Source organism: Rhamphochromis sp. 'chilingali', assembly GCF_963969265.1.
Source record: "Rhamphochromis sp. 'chilingali' genome assembly, chromosome: 2".
NCBI lineage: Eukaryota > Metazoa > Chordata > Actinopteri > Cichliformes > Cichlidae > Rhamphochromis > Rhamphochromis sp. 'chilingali'.
The window spans coordinates 38649040-38671766 of NC_137930.1; the positions used below are offsets into that span (position 1 = coordinate 38649040).

A 22727-nucleotide genomic window follows, 5' to 3' on the forward strand; every position below is an offset into this window, starting at 1 on the left:
TCTACAGTTTTCTGTTTCACATCGTTCATTGCTCTCGCTGTAGATGAGTGTGTGTAGGCGTCTGTGCGTGTCATCTTACATAATTTTGCTGTCATCACTCTGTTTGTCTTCTCTGTCTCTTTAGTGACTGAGCTCATTTATATTTGTTTATAACACGGGGAACCTATTCCTACAGCGCACACTGTGAAGGATTCAGATAATCTGAACACATGAGGATGAGGACACAGTGCCTTAGAACTGTATGTAACATTGTTTCTAACAGCCAGCAGGATGGGTGCAAAAACAAGTCCAGTGTTACAAAGGTGTATGAGAACATGCCCCTCATCTAGCATGCATGCTTTCCTTGGGAGCAATACAAGTTGTCAATGGAAAATTGTACTTAGTAGTCAGTATAATGTTTTAATGATATAAGTTTGCATATGGTAGAATACTGCATGTAATCATTTGTGTTTAGAAGTATATAGTTGGTGGCATATTGAAAGAATGTCTCATCCTAGGAGGTCTGTAACATTCCAGGGTGTTCTGGCGTTCACCCCCACATCCTAGGAGTATGGGAGAGGTCGTACCTTGTCTTATTGTTTTACGCTATATAAATACAGGCCATTTACCATTTTACCATTTACGGTAGGATTAACGTAGCTATGTCAGTTTTAGTCTAAGTGCTTTTTTACATATAGATGAACTGTTGGATTTTCCAGACCAGCAGGAAGTCGTTTATGGGGTCACACTCTGACACACACACACACACACACACGCACACACACACACACACACACACACACACACACACACACACACACACACACACACACACACACACACACACACACACACACATTCCAATGTAAGGAACAAGCACCCACTGAAGTGTATAAATAAAAGACCAGGGCAGTCCTCAGTGCTTAGTCTCTGAGCCTCACTCTTGGTGTGTGAGCTCAGGAGACTGCCCTTGCTAGCAAGAAAATCTGTGTGTTTCTCTTCTCTGATTCTCTACTGAAGAAGAGTTTTAGAATATATCTCTTAACATTATTTGGTCTTTCGTAGCCGGATCAGAAAATATCAGAACTGTTATCTGTGACTCTGTTCCAGGATCCAGCACTGATTCATGACGCCGTGGGGAGCCAGCACCGAAGCCTATGCACAGCCCTCTTAGACGAGGAGAGAGCCCCAGGGCGTTAATTCGGGTCTGGGCCGGTGGCCTGGTCCACGGCGCTGGGATTCAGTCTGATGATCCGAACCACCAGTGAGACGTTGGAGGGTGAGAAACACTATTTTGGTATATAAAATGGCCGCAAAGGTTTAAAGTAATGTGATAAATTAGGTTGGGTTCACCGAAAGGAGCTGAATTAGACTTAAGTTTTAGAGGTAGCTGAAATTACTTCGTGACAAATTAAAATACGTTTAGGCAAATGAAAACACGTTGAGACAGAGAAATTAAAATAGGTTGGGTTCGCCGAAAGGAACTGAATTAGACTTAGGTTTTAGAGGTAGCCGAAATTACTTCGTGACAAATTAGCGCGCAAATGTCTATATGTGTGTGTCTGGAAGTAAGTTGATTTTAAGGCACAATACAGTTGTTAATAGTAATCCGCATTAAGCTCAGGGTTGCTCAAATTCAGTACAATGACAGATGAAGTGATATAGGTAAATATTTAAACTAATGACGTGCATAGAGGCACTTGACCTGTTTGAAAGACTGTCATCTTATTATGAGCCATTGCGATATAGAGCACACCTGTGAAAACAACTAATATGCTGAACCCTGTATGAAGCAGCTGAAAAATACATGATTACAGAAGCTGAATTGAATATGAAAGTGCAAGTCTTTGCCACTGTGTGGGTCAAAGCACGCAACCACTGTGTGAGGTTGCGTTGCGGTCTCTTCTGAGCTGATGAGCAAGCTACACATTATCAGATCGAGAGCTGGCTGAGAACTCTTCAAAGAGAGGGAAACAGAACTATGATCACTGTGATAACTGGAGTGTGCAGCGTTTGCGTGAGTTCAGCTTCTTCTTTCAGATGCGCAGCAGTTTTTCTGCATCTTGACTCATGTGTGTAGAGTGTTCATAGCATCAGCATCATGTTTTTGTTTATTTGTTTTGGTGGGTTGAAAAATAGTTAAATAAACTTGTGATCATATTTATGGATCACCATGGCACATGCCATTGGCCAAATGATTTATTTACGCAGATGAAACAAGTGAGTGTTAATGTGTCTGACGTCACAGTGTTTTTGTGCGCTGTGTAAAAGTAATTGCCTCTGATTGTGAGAGTGGTGATTCTGCAGGTCACCATTACATTGTAGATGAAAAATAATCATAGGGAAAAGGTTTTGTGTTGATCAGCCAAGAACAACTACAATCTCATTTTCTGCTTAAAGGACTGTTCACAAAAACAGAGAGAGAGAGAGATGTGTGTTGATTAAGCAGTGATAATAATAATGAAAATGTCTTAGTTTGTCACTTTCAGGTGAATCAATTTTCCACATGTGTTAGATTTGTATTGTTGATTGTCATTTATGCTTAGAAATATTTACTTATATATGCTTAGAGTTTTGTAATTAGTTGTAGATTGGTAGAGGTTTTGATCCTTGATAGTCTGCAAACTTTGTGTGTATTAGACAGCACTTTGGGAGCATGAGAGGTCATACCGTGTCTTATTAGTTTATGGTAGGATTAACGTAGTTGCGTCTGTTCTAGTCTAAGTGCTCTTTGTTTAGATGAACTGCAGGACTTCCTCACCGTGTTATCTAGGATGAACCATCTAGGGTGAGGGGGAGGCTACCCTCTTCCTGACCAAGGATGTTTGACCCTTTGATCAGCAACACACACACACACACACACACACACACACACACACACACACACACACACACACACACACACACACACACACACACAGGCAAGGTACTCTTTGTGTGTATGTAGACGTCATATGTTAATGAACTTATGCATATTCATGTAACCTCAATAAAAGAACAGTGGTACGGGAGAACGGACGAGAGCTACTGGGGTCAAGCGAAGGGATGGCGCTCTGTCCAGTCTCTCCCGTGCACGAGTACCATGAAGAAGTTTGCCTACTTGCGTCTTGCTTGCAGTGTAATTATATTGTCTTAACGTTCCAGCGAATAGGTTCAAGCTACAAACCTATCATTAATTGGTCCTTCGATGCCGGAGCCCTGGAATCGCATTCACCGAGGGGAGGAGAGGCACGCTGAAAGACTGACGTCAGCCAGGAAGTTCCTGTGGATTCGCTGTATGTCTTTTCTCCTCGATGAATGGCGATTGGCGGGATTCGAGGCTGATATTACACGCTAAGCAACACCGAGTAAGTTTAGAGTCCAACTCTATAATTACGTCTTCGCCGCTCAGTGGGGCGTTGTCCGTGGCCGCTCAGTGGGGCTAAAATTCGCCGTCTAAGTGGGGCGATGTACAAAGCCGCTCAGTGGGGTTTTTTGTACAGAAGCATTAAGTCGCAGAGTTGCGCAGTTCGAACTTTTTTTGGTTCGCCGTCTTAGTGGGGCGAAATACAGACCGCTGTGTGGGGTACTGTAGTGAGTTCTCCACCGCTCAGTGGGGTGTTGAGAAGTTCCGCGGGGTCCAGATTGTGCTGGACAGTAGGCCTATTTTGTGTTGTTGTCATTGTCGTCGTCGTTGTTGTTGTTGTTGTTGTTGTTGTTGTTGTTGTTGTGTGTGAGTGTGTGCGGAGCAGAACATGTGGTCTGTGACACCGACTGTTGTTGTTATCATGGGTTTCTAAGCAACCAAGAGTGAGTCGGAGGGAGACAGACGTTTGTGCTGGACTTTGCTCCTGGCAGCACAAAGTATTTATGTAAAAAAGAGAGAGAGCGACGGCTCCACAGCTGCGCGGGTTCACGCGAGCGCGGTCACGCGGACCTGAGCCGTGCGGTTAATCGCAGGCTTATAAATGGAAGAGATTCAAATGTTAGAAGTTTTCAGAAAACACACCAGCCTTGGAGAGCTGTGGAGAAGGCCAGCCCACATCAGCAGCACTTAAGATATGCTCTGGTGAATGGCTTTCCCCCAACCCCTTGCTGACACAATGTTTATTCTTTAGCTTGCCCTGATCGACAGCAGCCTGTGTGCCAGACCATAGATTTAATTGAGGTGGATAGTTGTTAAAAGTAACCTACATTAAACTTGTGGTTGCTTAAATTCAGTACAATGACATGTGAGGAGAAGTGATATAGGTAAATATTTAAACTCATGAAGTGCATAGAGGCACTTGACCTGTGTGAAAGACGGTCGTCTTATTATGAGCCATTGTTGAGATATAGAGCACATCTGTGAAAACAACTAATATGCTGAACCCTGTATGAAACATCTAAAAATACATGATGGAGAAGCTGTGTTGAATATGTAAGTGTAAGACTTTGCCACTGTGGGCAGAGCATGCAACTACTGTGTGATGTCGCGTTGCAGTTTTGTTTTTGTTTTTTGAGCTGATGAGCAAGCTACACATTATCAGATCAAGAGCTGTCTGAGAACTACTCAAAGAGAGGGAAACAGAGAGTGTGCAGCGTTTCCATGAGCAGTTTTTCTGCACCTTGACTCGTGTGTGTGTGTAGCATCAGCATCATGTTTTTGTTTATTTGTTTTGTTGGATTAAAAATAATTAAATAAACTGGTGATCATGCTTATGGATCACCATGGCACATATCTCCAGCCATATGGTTTATTTATGCAGATGAAAAAGTGAGTGTGAATGTGTCTGACATCACAGTGTTTTTGTGCACTGTGTAAAAGTAATTGCCTTTGATTGTGAGTGAGAGCGGTGATTCTGCAGGTCACCAGCTATTGTAACGAAAAAAAAAGAAAAAAAAGAGTGAAAAAGAAAAATCATAGGAAAAAGGTTTTGTGTTGATCAGCCAAAAACAACTACAATTTCATTTTCTGCTTTTAAGAAAAGACTGTTCACAAAAACACACAGAGAGAGAGAGATGTGTGTTGATTAAGCAGTGATGATAATAATGAAATGTCTTAGTTTGTCACTTTCAGGTGAAAAGCAGACCTGAATCAATTTTCCACATGCAGCAGTCGGAAGAAAGTTATAGTTTAACATCATTGGAAACATGCAGGCCAAGTTTCTGGCTGACTTATTTACAGCGCCATGTGTCTCTCAACCTCACAAGCAAGCAAGCTCTCACCCCTCCCTGAAGACAAGGAATGCAGCTCCAAAGCAATAACATGATAAAGAGACAGCAGCAAGTCCTGAGCAAAGAGTCCCAGCAAAGCAGCAGCAATGTGGACAAACAGCATCAAAGAAGAAGAGCAAACCCATCATCCTGACTGATCGGATGAATGGCACTGTGTTTACAACAAGCTGAATCTTCACTGTGCATGTGAAGAAAACGTTTGAGGAGAACTGAACAGTTGGAGTTTGACATTTGCCACCTGTGGAGTAAAATGGCAAGAAGAGACAGTGGAACACAGGACAAAGCTGAAGGAGAACTGCCGGCTGTGGACTGTTAATGTGGGAGAGGACAAAAGAGTGAGAGGACAACAGAGCGAGAAGACTAGGTGAGAACACAGAGGAATGCTGTTATTTAATGTGGGAAATCAAAATTTGGGTTAGCAAACCTGGGGAAAAGAAAACTGACTGCTTAAGTTGGAAAATTGAGACGGAGTCTGAAACATTGCGAAAATAGAAACATATACAAAATCACACACACACAAGCAGAACATGCATTAACCCTACTAACAATTCCAAACACAAAATGACTCATGAAGACTCATAGCACATTAGTTAAGAAATGATCAAATAGCAGAGAAGTGTGTAGGAAAGGCAGAGAACATGCTCTGCTGGAGATGCAGCTCCACAGACATGCATTAGACCTGCCTAATAACACAAACACATGCAATGAAAATTAGCTTGTTATCTTTCATTAGTGTTAAAATAGTGTCAATTTAGCAGACACTTGTTATTAAATACTGAATGTATCCAATGCAAAAAATTGACTCTCCAGGTTGCAGGACAACAGTTTAACTTTTGTGGGAAAAAAGATCCTGGTTTGACCAACCAGTGATCAGACAATAAATTTAGTTGTTAAAATGGTAAATTGGGAGAAGCTTCCTGCTTGATTGAGGCAGCACATGTAATTTACTGTATGAGGGAAATTGTCTTTTGTGATACTATTTTGAACATGCATTTCTGTCGTCCTGTCATCCTAGTGGGTTAATAGCTGATTCAAATTAGTTGATCGGTCTTAGATTAATGAAAGGTGACTGAATTCTAGCACGAGTGAATGAGATGTGTTGGAGTTGTTGTGTGTTGAGTGGAGACTCTAAAACACTGAGTTTCCTGTTTTGATGTGCGAGTGAATCCTGTATTTAGATACACAACTCTGAATACATCAGAACAAACGTCTTTTGTGAAGTGCATGACAGCATGTCACATGTTTTATGATGAAGGGAAAAAGGAAAAATTGAATAAAATAGATCTGTGGCTTAAATGAGTGAAGAGCACAGACCGGGTGATTAAACTCATAGCTAATATGACATTAGGGTTATGTTGTGTGTTGTGCAGTTGATGGTTGGTTTGGAGTGAATCTAGCTGATGATTCTTCTCCTGTTGTGAAGATGATGAGGAGTTTGTGTCATGACTTAACAAGGCCTTTTTATTTTGATACTTTCACAGTGCACTGAGAGTTTGGTTTGATAATCTCTGTTATTTTTTATTTTTCATTTTTGAACAAGTACTGATTTTTGCTTGTGAATTTCTTTTCTTTGAGCAGATCTGCAAGTCGGGAATTAAAAGCGTTACACGTCGTCAAGAAAATTGTTGCAAGTGAGTTTCTCCACATTTAAAATGGGTTCAGGAGAAAGCCACTTATTTGGGACAATTAGGAAATGAGAGTCCCCCCCAAAAAGGATTCAACGAGGAAATCCAGTCTAAATTATTTTTCTTTTTGAAATAACGTCGTTTTGCTGAGCGTGGAAACGAATGCGATGATAATTTCCACAATTAGCAAAAGAAGGAACCACTGACTGAATGAGTAAGAATTTTAAAATAACTGACTGACTGACTGAACATGATTGTGTGAAGCTAACCCCCACCTGACAAAGGTGCAGATGAACCCATGTGTTTCCTTTTACAGGAGCAGAAAGATGACAGCAACACTCGAGGTTGCATGATGATTTAACCTTTTAAATGCCATTTTCTTTATCAGGTGTGTTATTCATAGGCTTGAGTTGCTCACAGAGATAACTGTGACAAAGTATGCATACGCCTGCGCAAGCGCTAATATTTGCATTTTCTTTTCTTACAGCATGCCAGTTCTTCATGTGAATTGATGATGCGATTTATACCAGGACAACTGGTTGATGTTTTTTCCTACTACAGGATTTCTGGGTTTATGTGTGAGGAAAACTGTGTTTACAGGTTATGAGTGGTGATGCTGTTGCATTGTGTTGATGGGAAAATGTGAAGGTTACTTTGATAATGTGAATAACATGTGTGAAATTTCCTGTGTTGAGAACTGGTGTTACTTCTTTCCACAGCTAGGGATGGCTAACTTTATGGTGTTTTTATGGCACCTCTGGAATGTGGATGGCCGACGCCTGCCCACCAGGATAATCAATGTGTGTTGCTAATGTTTGTTTTTTGAGACTGCATGTACAAGATTCAGCAGAAGCGGACAAGTGACATGAGACAAACAAATAAGAGATGCGGTGTTATGGAATAGTTAATATGGGCTCATTAGCTGGCCACTTTTGAGCCCATAAATAATATATGAGTGGAGTGACTTTGCTTAAGAGCAGTCACCGATTACATTAATGTTGCCTGAGTACATGGGATGATCCATGTCTGAGGCGACTTATGAAAATAATTGTAGTTTACTGATTTGAGAAAACCTGCACATGACACTTGTCTTGCTGATGTTGAATGCTTCTTGTTCTTATGATACAATTGTTTACAGGTATGAAGTTTGATTTTACTTCCAGATCTTGTTTTCCAGGCCATGATGGTGTGTATGCAGGCTCCTGGGAGAGCCAGGTGTTAAGCAAACTTAATATGCAAAACACACTAACATTTTCATTGCAGGATTATAGGTCCAGGGTGGTGCTGCTCCAGGGGAGGAGATGCCCTGATGTTGCCTGGGATATGATCTAGCTAATCTTTTTCTTTAAGACTGGAATCCAGGTTTGGTGAGTTGACGCATGGGTGTGTCCATGCGTCAAGAGGAGGGGTCCAAGGATTAACATTAAACAATGTTTTTTATTATTGTTGCAGTGATTTGTGTGATTAGCCGTTTTATTTACAAATATTAAACCTATGCAAGTGGTGCACCCATGTTCAGATGAGGCTTTGATGGCCTATAAGTGAAGTTCACTGAACTAAAGAATGTGGTTTGATGATTGTTGACATACTCTCCAAATAGTTTGTCTTCCTAGCAAGGAAATACAGGTGCAGCAGTAATCTCCTGAGAAATCTTCAGAGGCCCAGTGAGAAGCGCATAGCTGACAGGACCAGGCAGTGGTTGAGGTCAAAGGTCAAGCTGGTTGGGGCCCATCATGAGATCAGACCTTGGAGCCACAGCAAGGACCATTTTAACTGCCTGCAAAATAGCGAGAGACCCTCCTGGATTTATCAGAGCCACTGCAAGAGGTCGAGGTCCCAGGAAACCCCGGCACCCTCAAGACAGCACAATAGAGAAATCTCACACTTGGTTGTTTCAGTGGTGAGGGGGGAGTGCTGATTGAGCCCCCGTAGGGTAAGCTCGCACTTCAACCTCCAGCCTCTGATCAACACTAGGGCAACCAAGTGCGAGGCGTGACAGACCTGTGTGCGACCAGGACCCTCTTGGTTACCTTGACTACGACGCTCATCCTTATAGGACCCCAGCTGGTGCCGGAAACAGCTGAACCAGGAGGAAGGCAGAGGAGATGGACACATGACAACTCTCACCTAAGAGAGACAGATCCAGCAGGCCCAAAATCAGGACTATGCATTATGAGAAGGAGTGCCTGAGAGGATCGTCCACAGGATGGGAGCTGAGGCCAGGAGAGAGGCTTCAGGAGGATCAGAGATCATCTTCAGCACAGCAGACATCACACAGAGAGCTGTGCTACTGAGCTTCCAGGAGATCAAGAGGAGACTTCCCACAGCAAGATTTTAAATAAAATGAAAGATTCAATATTGACGCTGAGAAAGACAATTAAGGTGTACGACGTGCTCTGCCTTAAATCTTCAGCAGCGTTGGGATATGAAAACTCGAGGGATGAGGGCTCCATCGACAGCGCAGAAGGAGTTCGAGGATGACATCATGATTCTGTGAAAAGCACAGGAACCAGAAGCTATGGTGGTGATAACAGCAGTTTCCTATGAACATCACCTAACGCTGTGCCACTGTATTGTGCATACGATGACACTCTGAAGGCTGCTGGGATCATAACAGCAGTAAGATGACGGAACCCAGCACCCTTTCCACAGAGAGCTTTTTCTGCAGAGCGTGGACAATGGCAGAGTCATAAATATCCCCCTCACAAGACGAAGGTCTGAAGTCAGGTGATGGGGGCTGGTAAGAGGCCATAAAACTGGAGTGCTGAGAGGTCTGCAGCTTGGAAATAGCTGAGACCCATGTTGACGAACAACAAAACTAACTGGTATGTTTGAATGTTTATTCTACATACATTTGGACTCTGGTCCTATGGACAGTGATGGAAACAACTGGAAGAGACATTCATGACGCCCTGCAGAGCTTAAACCACTCTGCAGGGAGAGACATGTGATTTGCACACCCGGAGGAAGCACCACCAAGCTGAGATGTTTTTGAAAATGTTATCTTCTTATTTTCACTATTAAATTAACAATTTCTTTGTTTGCTCATAGGATGCAGTTTGCCATGAGATGAGATCAATGAGGAATGGGATAACTGCTAATACATTTGTTGAACTGTGTACCTTTTCAGTAATTTAGGGTGATTTGACGTATGCTGAGTATAAAAATGTTTGCATTGAAACTGTCAGACATGAGGTATTCATACCTGGGAACTTTTCAAGCATAAAGGTCAAAAAGGGGGGAAATGTTAGATTTGTATTGTTGATTGTCATTTATGCTTAGAAATATTTACTTATATATGCTTAGAGTTTTGTAATTAGTTGTAGATTGGTAGAGGTTTTGATCCTTGATAGTCTGCAAACTTTGTGTGTATTAGACAGCACTTTGGGAGCATGAGAGGTCATACCGTGTCTTATTAGTTTATGGTAGGATTAACGTAGTTGCGTCTGTTCTAGTCTAAGTGCTCTTTGTTTAGATGAACTGCAGGACTTCCTCACCGTGTTATCTAGGATGAACCATCTAGGGTGAGGGGGAGGCTACCCTCTTCCTGACCAAGGATGTTTGACCCTTTGATCAGCAACACACACACACACACACACACACACACACACACACACACACACACACACACACACACACACACACACACACACACACACAGGCAAGGTACTCTTTGTGTGTATGTAGACGTCATATGTTAATGAACTTATGTATATTCATGTAACCTCAATAAAAGAACAGTGGTACGGGAGAACGGACGAGAGCTACTGGGGTCAAGCGAAGGGATGGCGCTCTGTCCAGTCTCTCCCGTGCACGAGTACCATGAAGAAGTTTGCCTACTTGCGTCTTGCTTGCAGTGTAATTATATTGTCTTAACGTTCCAGCGAATAGGTTCAAGCTACAAACCTATCAACATGCAGCGGTCGGAAGAAAATTATAGTTTAACATCATTGGAAACATTCAGGCCAAGTTTCTGGCTAACTTATTTACAGCACCATGTGTCTCTCAAACTCACAAGCGAGCTCTCACTCCTCCCTGAAGACAAGGAATGCAGCTCCAAAGAGCAATAATATGGCAGATAAAGACACAGCAGCAAAGTCCTGAGCAAAGAGTCCCAGCAAGCAGCAGCAGTGTCGACAAACAACATCAGAGAAGAAAAGCAAACCCATCATCCTGCCTGATTGGATGAATGGCACTGTGTTTCCAACAAACTGCAAATTCACTGTGCATGGGAAAAGAATGTTTGAGGAGAACTGAGGAGACTGTTGGAGTTTGACATTTGCCACCTTTGGAGAAAATGGTGTAACACTTCCAGCTCTTCAAAAATCACAGACGCTCAGGAAGGTTGGCTTTTCACAGTTTATTCCTGCAGAAGACATAAAACACACTCAACAGGTGTCTTCTGATGGTACCAGCAATTGTAGCTCCCTCACAGTGCAAACGCGCGCTGTCTTAACAGACTTACAATTAACCTTTTAATAAAGAAAAGGTGGAAAATAATAATTTCTCTCATTTTACACTCTGTCATACTGAGCTTGTATACAAAAGAAATCTTATGACTAATAAAATACATTTCACAATCGTATAAAACAGAATAACAGGATAACATAAGTATCACCAACTAAACATTTCCCTCTAATGGTCAAATTAACAATAGCGCATTACATCTTCACTTGCTTGTGCTTTACAGACAAAATGGCTGTTAACAAGCTCACGTACCTGCAGAAGACATAAAACACACTCAACAGGTGTCTTCTGATGGTACCAGCAATTGTAGCTCCTACAATGTAAAACAACATCACAAAAAGCACAGAAAAACAGTAAATCCAAACACATTTCCTGCTATGCGCAGCAACCACTAGGGGGCTGACAAAGACTTACTGCCAAAGAGCATAAATACGGCAGAAACACTATTTAACAGCAACCCGCCTTTGTTTCAGTTACACAGAAACTTTCTAACATCAATATGAACCTATATACATCGACATGTACAACTTATGTAACAACATTCACACCAGAAACCATAAAAATGCCAGAGCCTTTCATTACAGGACTTACCCTCACAGTGCAAACGCGCGCTGTGAGGAGCGGAAGCCTTAGCAGCTTCTAAACGTTAGAGTGAGATCCGGTTTCTGGGTTTTCAAAATAAAATACAATTAAAAAAATGATAAAATTCACACTTAAAATGATAATTAAGAACAGGTAAGTGCATGTTTTTCATATGTATTTTTAACTCCGTTACAATGGCAAGAAGAGACAGTGAAACACAGGACGAAGCTGAAGGAGAACTGCCTGCTATTGGACTGTTGAAGTGGGAGAGGACAACAGTGAAAGTGAGAATGCTGGTGTTTAAAGTGGGAAATCAAAATTTGGTCAAAACTGACTGCTTAAGTGGGAAATTGTGAAGGAGTCTGAAACACTGCAAAAAGAAACATACAAAATCACACACACAAGCAGAACATGCATTAACCCTACTAACACTTCCAAACACAAGAGAGCTCATGAAGATTAGACAACATCTTAAGCATGTGAGTCTGTTTACCATCTTGTCCAAGTCACTTAGTGTGATGAGAAGTGATGCAAAGATCAGTGGACTCATAGCACATCGGTTACAAAATGATTAAATAATACCAGAGAAATGTGTAGGAAAGGCAGCTTTAAGAACATGCTCTGCTGGCTATGCAGCTCCACAGACATGCATTAAACCTGCCTAATAACACAAACACACATGCAATGAAAATTAGCTTGTCATCTCTCATCAGTGTTAAAATAGTGTAAATTTAGCAGACACTTGTTATCAAATACTGAATTTATCCAATGCAAAAAATTGACTCTCTAGGTTGCAGGACAACAGTTTAACTTTCGTGGGAAAAAGATTCTGGTTTGACCAACCAGTGATCAGACAATAAATTTAGTTGTTAATATAGTAAATTGGGAGATGCTGTCACGGCCCTGCGGCACGAGGGAACAAAGATGGACACAGGTGCAGAAACCAACCCGGAAGCGAGACGGTAGGGAACAAAAAATGATTTATTTCCGCCCACAGGTAAACAAAAGCAAAAGCAAAGCGACGCCACCACACTCGTGGCGCGTAAGATTAGCTAAGGAAATGAGGGCGACCTAGACACCTCTAGGAGACTGCTGAACAGCAGAGGCAGCGGGGAGGTAGAAACAGGACTAGGCAGGGGCCGGGGCACTGGAATTAGAGGAGATCACGGTCAGTGGGATCCAGCAGACAATCAACGATCCTCCACAGTTGAATTGAGTTGTCTTACTTGGTTTCAGGTGGAGGGGACAGGTGGAGCGGAAGCCCGGAAGCGGTCGAGGCGTGGGGAGGCAGGCAAGTGAGTGGTGGGCCGGCAGACCACGTCGTGTTAGCAGCAGGCGGCCCAGGTCCAGGAAGGCGGGAGTGAGAGAAACGAGATCTCCACACCAGGTGCTACTTCTGAGGACAAGAAACACAAGTAAGTCATCACATGACGTTGGACAGGGTTATGATGCTCCACTCGACTGACATGGGGATAGCAGATACTCAGGCGATGAATGGTTGAGAGCGCAGGTCTGATCTACTGCTGGCATGATTGCTCACAGGTGGTCAGCCAGGGAGGAGCAACCGAACTCCGCCCAAAGGAGGAGGGGCCGCTGTCGGAGACCTGCAGGTGCCCACCCAGGCCATGACAGATGCTTCCTGCTTGATTGATGCAGCACAAGTATGAGAGAAATTCTATTTTTGTGATAAGATTTTGAACATGCATTTCTGTTGTCCTTTCATCTTAGTGGGTTAATAGCTGATTCAAATTAGTTGATCATTTTTAGATTAATGAAAGGTGACTGAATTCTAGCACGAGTGAATGGGATGTGTTGGAGTTTGTTAGAGTGGAGACTCTAAAACACTGTGTTTCCTGTTTTGATGTGCGAGTGAATCCTGCACCCAGATACACAACTCTGAATACATAAGAACAAACGTCTTTTGTGAAATACCTGATGACATGTCACACGTTTTATGATGACGGGAAAAAAGAAAAACTGGATAAAATAGATCTGTGGCCTAAATGAGTGAAAAGCACAGACCTGGGGATTAAACTCATAGCTAATAAGACATTAGGGTCATGTTGCGTGTTGTGTGGCTGATTGTTGGTTTGGAGTAAATCTAGCTGATGATTTTTCTTTTGTTGTGAAGTTGAGCCTGCCAATTAGTATGATAGTATGATAAATCATGCTAATGGTATGATTTACCCTCCTGAGATGAGGAGCTTGTGTAACGTAACAAGGCCTTTTTATTTTGATACTTTCACAGTGCACTGAAAGTTTTGTTCGATTATCTCTGTTTAAGCAGATCTGCATGTCGGGAATTAAAAGTGCTACACGTCGTCGAGAAAATTGTTACAAGTGAGTTTCTCCACATTAAAATGGGCTCAGGAGAAAGCCACTTATTTGGGACAATTAGAAAATAAGAGTCCCTGCCTAAAAAGGATTCAGCGAGGTAATCCGATCTAAAGTTCTTCTTTTTCTTTTTGAAATGACGTCATTTTGCTGAGGGTGGAGATCAAATGCGACGATAGTTTCCACTATCAGCAAAGAAAGAAAGAATGAATGAATGAATGAATGGAAATAAAAACAAACTGACTGACTGGTAAAAGCTGACAAGACTTGACCACGACTCAAGGTTAACCTCCACCTAGACAGGACAAAAGGGTAGATGAATTTATGTGCTTCTTTTTACAGGAGCAGAAAGCTAACAGCAACATCTGAGGTTGCATGAGCTTTGGCCGTACCGATTTAACTTTTAAATGCCACTTTCTGTGTTTGTGAATCTACCAGGGGTGTGTTATTCATGGGCTTGTGTTGCTCACAGAGATTACTGTGAGAAAGAGTGTATACACCCGCGCAGTGCTAACATTTACATTTCTTTTTACAGCACACTGCAAAAACAGCTATACTTGAAACAAGCCAAATATTCTTAAATCTGACAAAATTTTCTTGTTTTGAGCAAAAAAATCTGCCAATGGGGTAAGCAGAAGTTGCTTAACTAGAATTCTTAAAACTAGCAAATTAATTTAACTGCCATATGCCTTTTAACTAGACAAAATTGTCTAAAATGTATGCTTATTTGAAGAAAATGTGACTTATTATAAGTAAAAGATACTTTGATATTTAGAAAATCTGTACCTAAAATGAGTATTATGCTTTCTTGAACAAGCTGTTTTCAATAATTATTTGCTTACTTTAAGATTCGACACCTTAATTTAGATTTTTCACATAAAAAAAACACCTTACCATAGGACAAATTTTCTTAAAACTGAATTGTTTCTTTCTTGATTGAGCTAACTATAAGAATTATGTTTTGACTCTGAGAACAATAATCAGCAAAAATTCCCGAGAATAAGACACCATCTCTTCAAAAAGCTACTAAAAATAAGGGAATTCATCTTAAATTAAGACAGCAAAAGCACTCTTAGATTTTGCGCTTTTATTGACACAGCAATGGGTCAGTAACTCACTGAGGTCTGTTCCAGGAGAATCATGTCTAAAATTATACATTTCAGCAGGGTACTGTGTAACATGGCCAATATAAGAAGTGCATATTCCAGATACTCTTAACATGAATAATAACAGTATAACACACTCATGGCTGGTATCAAAAATAAATTTTGCTGAAGCTTAAAACAATCACTATTTCAAATCCTATATTACATAACATTTTAGAAGAACAAGTTTAACGACCACACAAACAAACATGTGTTTTACATTTGAACAACTTTTCTAGAGAAAAAAAAAACAACCTCACTGACCAACACTGAGTCTGATAAACAAGGCAGATGGAGTCTGTCATCTGAGAGACTCACTCAATGAATGACTTCCACTCACCAAGCGCCTTCTTGTAAGAGGGGGTTGAATCTCGGTCATGGATGGAGTCTTTGAGTATTTCAGTTTGCAAGACAGACAGCAGCGTGGAAATGCACTTTGGATATGTGGGGTGGAGGGCATAGTAATATGCCATCAGATAGAGCAGTCCCTCATTAAGATCCTTCCGGTCAAAAGTGCTCACCGGTGTGGTTCCAACAGCTATCATGCAGTTGCCTTCAGAGACAAGCAGAAGTGGACAAGCCAGGGGTCGCTGACGCAGGTAGCCTTCAGGGTCTTCTGAAGTCTACATGACAGAAAAAAAAGAGGATTAGAACAAGACCGTAAGAAACACAATTTTTGAGTTGCATTACAGTATAAAATAGATCAACTTTTTTTGTAGGTTTTTATTAACATCAACATGTTATGGGGATCTGAACTTTAAGAATATTTGACTGACTCCACAGTAAAATATATAAAATGAAAACATGAGTAACTGCAAAATTCAACAATATATACACATAGAATATTGCAGCCTTACCTTTAGGACATGGAAAAAAGCCTCACTACAGATGTCCAGCTTCTTAGGTGGTACTGTGCTGGAAGGGAAAAGCACGGGAAGGGCTCTGAACACAGCTGCTGCATGTTAATCATGTGATTTGATCATGTGATTTACAGCAGGACACAACTTAATGATGTTTTTCTACTACAGGATTTCTGGGTTTATGTGTGAAGAAACTGTGTTTACAGGTTATGAGTTGGTGATGCTGTTACACTGTGTTTTTGGGAAAATGTGAAGGTTACTTTGATGATGTGAATAACATTCTTTCCACAGCTATGGATGGCTAACTTTATGGTCTTTTTATAGCACCTCTGGAACCTGTCGACCTGCGCCTGGTCACCAGGATGATTTATGTGTGTTGCTAATGTTTGTTTTTCTAAGAGTGCATGTAGAGGATTCAGCAGAGACGGACATGTAACATGAGAAAAACAAATACGAGATGCAGTGTTTATGGAATAGTTTCATATGGGCTCCTATTGAGCTCCTAGTGATACATGAGTGGAGTGACTTTGCTTAAGAGAAGTCACCGATTACATTAATGTTGACTGAGTACATGGGATGATCCATGTCTGAGGCAAATTATGGTAATAATTGTAGTTTACTGATTTGAGAAAACCTGCACATGATACTTGTCTTGCTGATGTTGAATACTTATTACCCTTATGATACAATTGTTTATAAGCGTGAAGTTTGATTTCACTTCCAGATCTTGTTTTCCAGGCCATGGTGGTGTGTATGCAGGCTCCTGGCAGAGCCGGGTGTTAAGCAAACTTAATATGCAAAACCGATTGACATCTTTTATTGCAGGATTATAGGTCCAGGGTGGTGCTGCTCCAGAGGAGGAGACGCCCTGATGTTGCCTGGGACGTGATCTAGCTAACTTTTTCTTTAAGACAGGAATCTGATTTTGATGAGTTGACTCATGGGAGTGTCCATGCGTCAAGAGGAGGGGTCCAGGATTAACATGAAACAATGAATTAATTAACATTAAACTAAGTTGATTTTTGCAACGATTTGTGTGATTAACAGTTCATTTATGGGTATCAAACCTATGCAAGTGGTGCATCCATGTTGAGATGAGGCTTTGATGGCCTATAAGTGAAGTTCACTGAACTAAAGAATGTGGTTTGATGATTGTTGACATGCTCTCCAAATAGAAGTTTTTCCTCCTAGCAAGGAAATACAGGTGCAGCAGTAATCTCCTGAGAAATCTTCAGAGGCCCAGTGAGAAACAAGAACCATTCCAGGCATAGCTGACAGCCCAGGCAGTGGTTGAGGTCAAAGGTCGGGCTGGTTGGGGCCCATCATGAGATCAGACTTTGGAGCCACAGCAAGGACCATGAAACTGCGTTGGAATGAGAGCTGTGCCAAGGGGGATTTCCAGAGGCCAACAGAGGAGATTGTGGACAACAGACGGGCACCTGACGGATGAGGGGAGCGTGCCAAGCTCCATCGACAGCGCAGAGGGAGTCTAAGGATGACATCATGATTCTGTGAAAGCACGGGAACCAGAAGCTATGGTGGTGATGACAGCAGTTTCCTATGAACATCACCTAATGCTGTGTCACTATACTGTGCATATGATGGCACACTGAAGACTGCTGGGATCATAACAGCAGTAAGATAACTGGACCCAGCACCCTTTCCACAGAGGGGTTTTTCTGCAGAGGATGGACAGTAGAAGAGCCATAAGTATATCCACGACAGAACAAAGGCAAAATCGGCAAATACAGACTATTATGTCTGTTCCCATATGCCCAGCACATCAACACACCCCACACTATATGTGTTCCTGGACCAACTCCCAGGGAAGAACTACTCCATGATACTAGCAGAGAAAGGGGGACTTTGCGTCCTCTTCAACAACACCTGCTGCACTTACATAAAGACGATGTACATTCATCAAACATGACTGACGCCCTGAATGCTTTGAGACAAATCCAGCAGGCCCAAAATCAGGACTATGTAAGTGATACAAGTGACTGGTTTTGTTGGCTCTACACTGGCTCCTGGTTACAGGTGCTAAAAGGACGACTCATCGGAGTTGGGATATTTTTACTTTTAATTTGTGTCTTTGTAACGTGTATACTGTCATGTCTAAAACTCATGATTAACCGCATAATATTTTACACTGTTGGTGCATATACAGCCGTGACAAATGATGATGATGACCCCGACCTGTTGGAACATGAAGACTTTGTGTGATTAATGACGATGTGACAGAAAATGTACAACAAGATGTTACATACTGATATCTCACTTAAAGTTATACTGACAACAGGAGGGAATGTCAATGGAAAATTGTACTTAGTAGTCAGTATAATGTTTTAATGATATAAGTTTGCATATGGTAGAATACTGCATGTAATCATTTGTGTTTAGAAGTATATAGTTGGTGGCATATTGAAAGAATGTCTCATCCTAGGAGGTCTGTAACATTCCAGGGTGTTCTGGCGTTCACCCCCACATCCTAGGAGTATGGGAGAGGTCGTACCTTGTCTTATTGTTTTACGCTATATAAATACAGGCCATTTACCATTTTACCATTTACGGTAGGATTAACGTAGCTATGTCAGTTTTAGTCTAAGTGCTTTTTTACATATAGATGAACTGTTGGATTTTCCAGACCAGCAGGTTAAGGGAAGTCGTTTATGGGGTCACACTCTGACACACACACACACACACACACATTCCAATGTAAGGAACAAGCACCCACTGAAGTGTATAAATAAAAGACCAGGGCAGTCCTCAGCAGAGATGGGCAGTAACGCGTTACTTGTAACGTTACTTGTAACGTGTTACTGTAATCTGATTACTTTTTTCGAGTAATGAGTAAAGTAAGGGATTACTATTGCAAAAACGGTAATTAGATTACCGTTACTTTCCCGTAGGAACGCTGCATTACTGCGTTACTAAAACCGTGATTTTTTGCGAGAATGTCTCACGACAGTGACGTAAGCGAGTGCGACGTTCGTGGCAACAGCTGTGTGCAGATCAACAATGGATCACATATCGAGTGCGGGAGAGAGTATGAGTGTGCAGCGTTTAAAGCGTGGAAGTACTGACCTTACTTTGAGTTTGATTCCATAAAAAGTGACAAAAACATTAGCATCCATCGTGCGTGGGAAGAAAACTTCAGGTCAGTGGCTTCAGGGCAAAAGTAGCATACAAATCCAGGGAACGTTTAAAGCAAGGGTGGGCAATTCATTTTCCCATGGGGGCCACAAGAGAAACTGGGACTGCTGTGGAGAGTCACATCAATAAGATGAACTCATTTATGCTGATTATTATTATATAATTTGATATATTTTTATAAGCCCATTGGTGTGGCCTACCACAGCAGTCCTAACAGTTTGTATATTGCCCACTTCAGATTTGGAGGATAGTACTGGGGTTGGTACTTGGATACTAGTGCTAGTATTGTTAAACATCTGAAGAAAAAGAATGAAAATTCAGTCTTGCTTGTAGTTTGTGGTTAATCATAAGGGAATTGACAGTAAAAATGTTGATAATAATACAGGTCCAAACTTTTTGTATGAGTACAACATGAAAGAGCAAAGAGTAATATCTACCTTATCCACATGTAGAATCTTGCTTCCACTTGACAACTGCACCTTATTTGGTCCATAAACCGGAGAAGTGCTACTTTGGGGTGGTGTTTAAGTTGTCTATTGTTTCCCTTTTATTGGTTTTGGCTTTAACCACTTTCTTCAAAGTTGTGATTCACTGAACGTGAATCACACGTGAATGATCGTGCCTGCTTTGATTTAGTTATTGATATTGCTGCAAGTCACTGGACTTCACTAACATTTTCATTGTCACCACATCTCCTAGTCTTCCTATGTGTTCATCCCTTAAACTTCATACCATTAAAATAATAATAATTTTTTTAATGTCATTTGTCCTGATGGTGATGCTAAAATACCGAAATCACAAGTATTAATGCACAACGGCAGCTGCAGGATGGGAAACAAAGTTAGAACAGCACTAGTTGTGAGATGCTCTGAAAAACCTATTCCCATTTCACTGTCTGACCCTTTAATGTACCCCCTGATGTTTAAACAGGTCCACAGGAGAAACTCAAACAGTCCGATTAAGTCTTTTACTACTTACAGTACTTTGGGAGCTCCTTGTAAATGTGTTTGTTCTCCAAACCCCTGGCAGATTTTCAACAAGCCCAGTAACACCATTCACTTTACTGTTTTTAATTGGTACTATTTACGAACAATTGCAAACAGGAAAGATTCATATGATAACTATTGAAGTAATGATCTTTTCAATGTTTCAGCCAAAAAGGAGAGCAGAAAGGTGCAGAAGACATCTATTTTAGCATCAAATCTTGCCACTACCGGGTCATTAGGGACACTTCTGTGACCTCCTTGGTATTGGTTTAAAGAGATTTTGGTCACAGAGAACAGCAGAATTTGATGCCCTGGAATGAGAACATGTTGCTCTATCACAAAATTTATTTTTGTGGTGAAAACAAAAATGAAAGATTACTCGAGCAATGAATAAAATTCAGGGCTCTAAAATATGCTAATCAGCAAAATGATCTCCATGGAACTCATGAGTCTTTGGCTTCCCTCTCACAATTAGTTCCACCAACAATTCTTATATGAATATACTGCATATTTCTGTATGCTTTTGATAAGTGGATATTATATAGGCAGATAACACAGATAACAATTACTTGCGTGGGTTTGTTATGTATCCAGTTTTGTGAGCGGAGCACAGCATCAAGGATACAAGTCAGAGAAAATGGTTCATGAAGGTTTTGTCAAAGAGCAAGAAGGAAGGGTCGGGGGGGAGGCCTGTAATGCTGCTGGACTTGTTTGACAAGTTCGATGGTCAAACAAGTCCAGCAGCATTTCCACTTGTTAGGAAACTGATCAATTCGAAGGCCACAGACTCATTACCTTGCCCACGTAATACTGAGACTGTCTCTGACATTTACTGTATGGAGTCTGCAGCAAAATTACCTTCACAACCTGTAATCAGACAGTGGGCCAAACACACCAATTTTGTCAGAAGAAAAGGAAACCGTGTAATTTCTTTTTCTATTTTCACAATCACAGAACAATTTTGTATGGTTTTCTCTGAATGTGGGTCACAGAGCTGTCACATTTAGTTTCTTTGGATGATGATGTACAATATTTCATGATTTGAATATGAATTTTCAGAACATAAGACAATAGAAATGTTAACTAAATATTAAAAGATTCTTTAAGATCATATGGTTTAAGGTAGGTCTAAAGCATATCCTGCTTTATCTCCATTTGGGCATCAATAAATATTTATCCTGATTTTAATTTACCCTGTAAACCTTCCACTACAATAAAAAATAAATACTAATAATAGTAGTAGTAATAATAATAATAATAATAATAATAATAATAATAATAATAATAATAACAATAATAACAACAACAACAACAACAATAATAATAATAATGAACAAATGAATAAATAAATAAATAAAGACTTGACTAACTAAAACTAACAACTGATACCATAAACTCCATCCATCCATCCGCTTATCCTTTTCAGGATCGCGGGGGGTACTGGAGCCTATCCCAGCTGTTATGGGGCGAGAGGCGGGGTACAGCCAGTTGCAGGGCTATTGCACAGAGACAGACAACCATTTGCACTCACTCCTGCATTCACACCAAGTGGCAATTTGGATTAATCAATTAACCTATCCCCACAAACTGCATGTCTTTGGACGGTGGGAGGAAGCCGGAGTACCCGGAGGGAACCCATGCAAACATGGGGAGAACATCCAAACTCCACACAGAAAGACCCCGGCCTGATAATGAAATTGAACTCAGGACCTTCTTGCTGTGCAGCAACAGTGCTAACCACCGTGCTGCCTGTGGGATGTGCCAGGATATAAAATCCTGTGGGATTTAAAATATATTTCAATATGAAATCCCCCATGATTTTATGTTTATGGATCTTCAGCCAATCCATCTACTGTTCACTGGAGCCTCATCAGACATGCTCTCAGTGGAAGGGTGGCTGTGAAGAAGCCATTCTTAAGGCAAGGGAATGGAGAAAAGGCTGAGGTACAGCATTACACAAGACCTGTACTGGAAATCTGTGGCAGCAGGTCTGATGGAGTGATCAATCCAGTCTGTACGGAGAAGGGCAGTTGAGAGGTCCAGCACTGTGTGCCTTCAAAATCAAATCAAATCAAATCACTTTTATTGTCACATCACATGTGCAGGCACACTGGCACAGCAAATGCGAGTGAAATTCTTGTGTGCGAGCCCCACAAGCAACAGAGATGTGCAAACACAACAACACAAACAAGCAAAATACAAGAATGGCCAACCTGAAACTAATAAATATATGTACAATTTAAAATAGTGTATGCATTTCTGGATGTGTATACTAAATATTTTCCTACGTGTGTGTGTGTGTGTGTGTGTGTGTGTGTGTGTGTGTGTGTGTGTGTGTGTGTGTGTGTGTGTGTGTGTATACACATTTTTACAAATTAAATAGTAAAAAAAAATATATAT

At 41.2% G+C, this 22727-nt stretch overlaps 1 long non-coding RNA gene across 1 annotated transcript; it reads left to right on the plus strand.

The window, feature by feature from the left end:
* Positions 1-881: 881 nt before the first annotated feature.
* On the plus strand, positions 882-21561 carry LOC308393103. Its single transcript, XR_013970919.1, has 3 exons — positions 882-1258; positions 13086-13264; positions 13392-21561. It is a non-coding gene; the product is annotated as an uncharacterized lncRNA (long non-coding RNA).
* The last annotated feature ends 1166 nt before the right edge of the window (positions 21562-22727 follow it).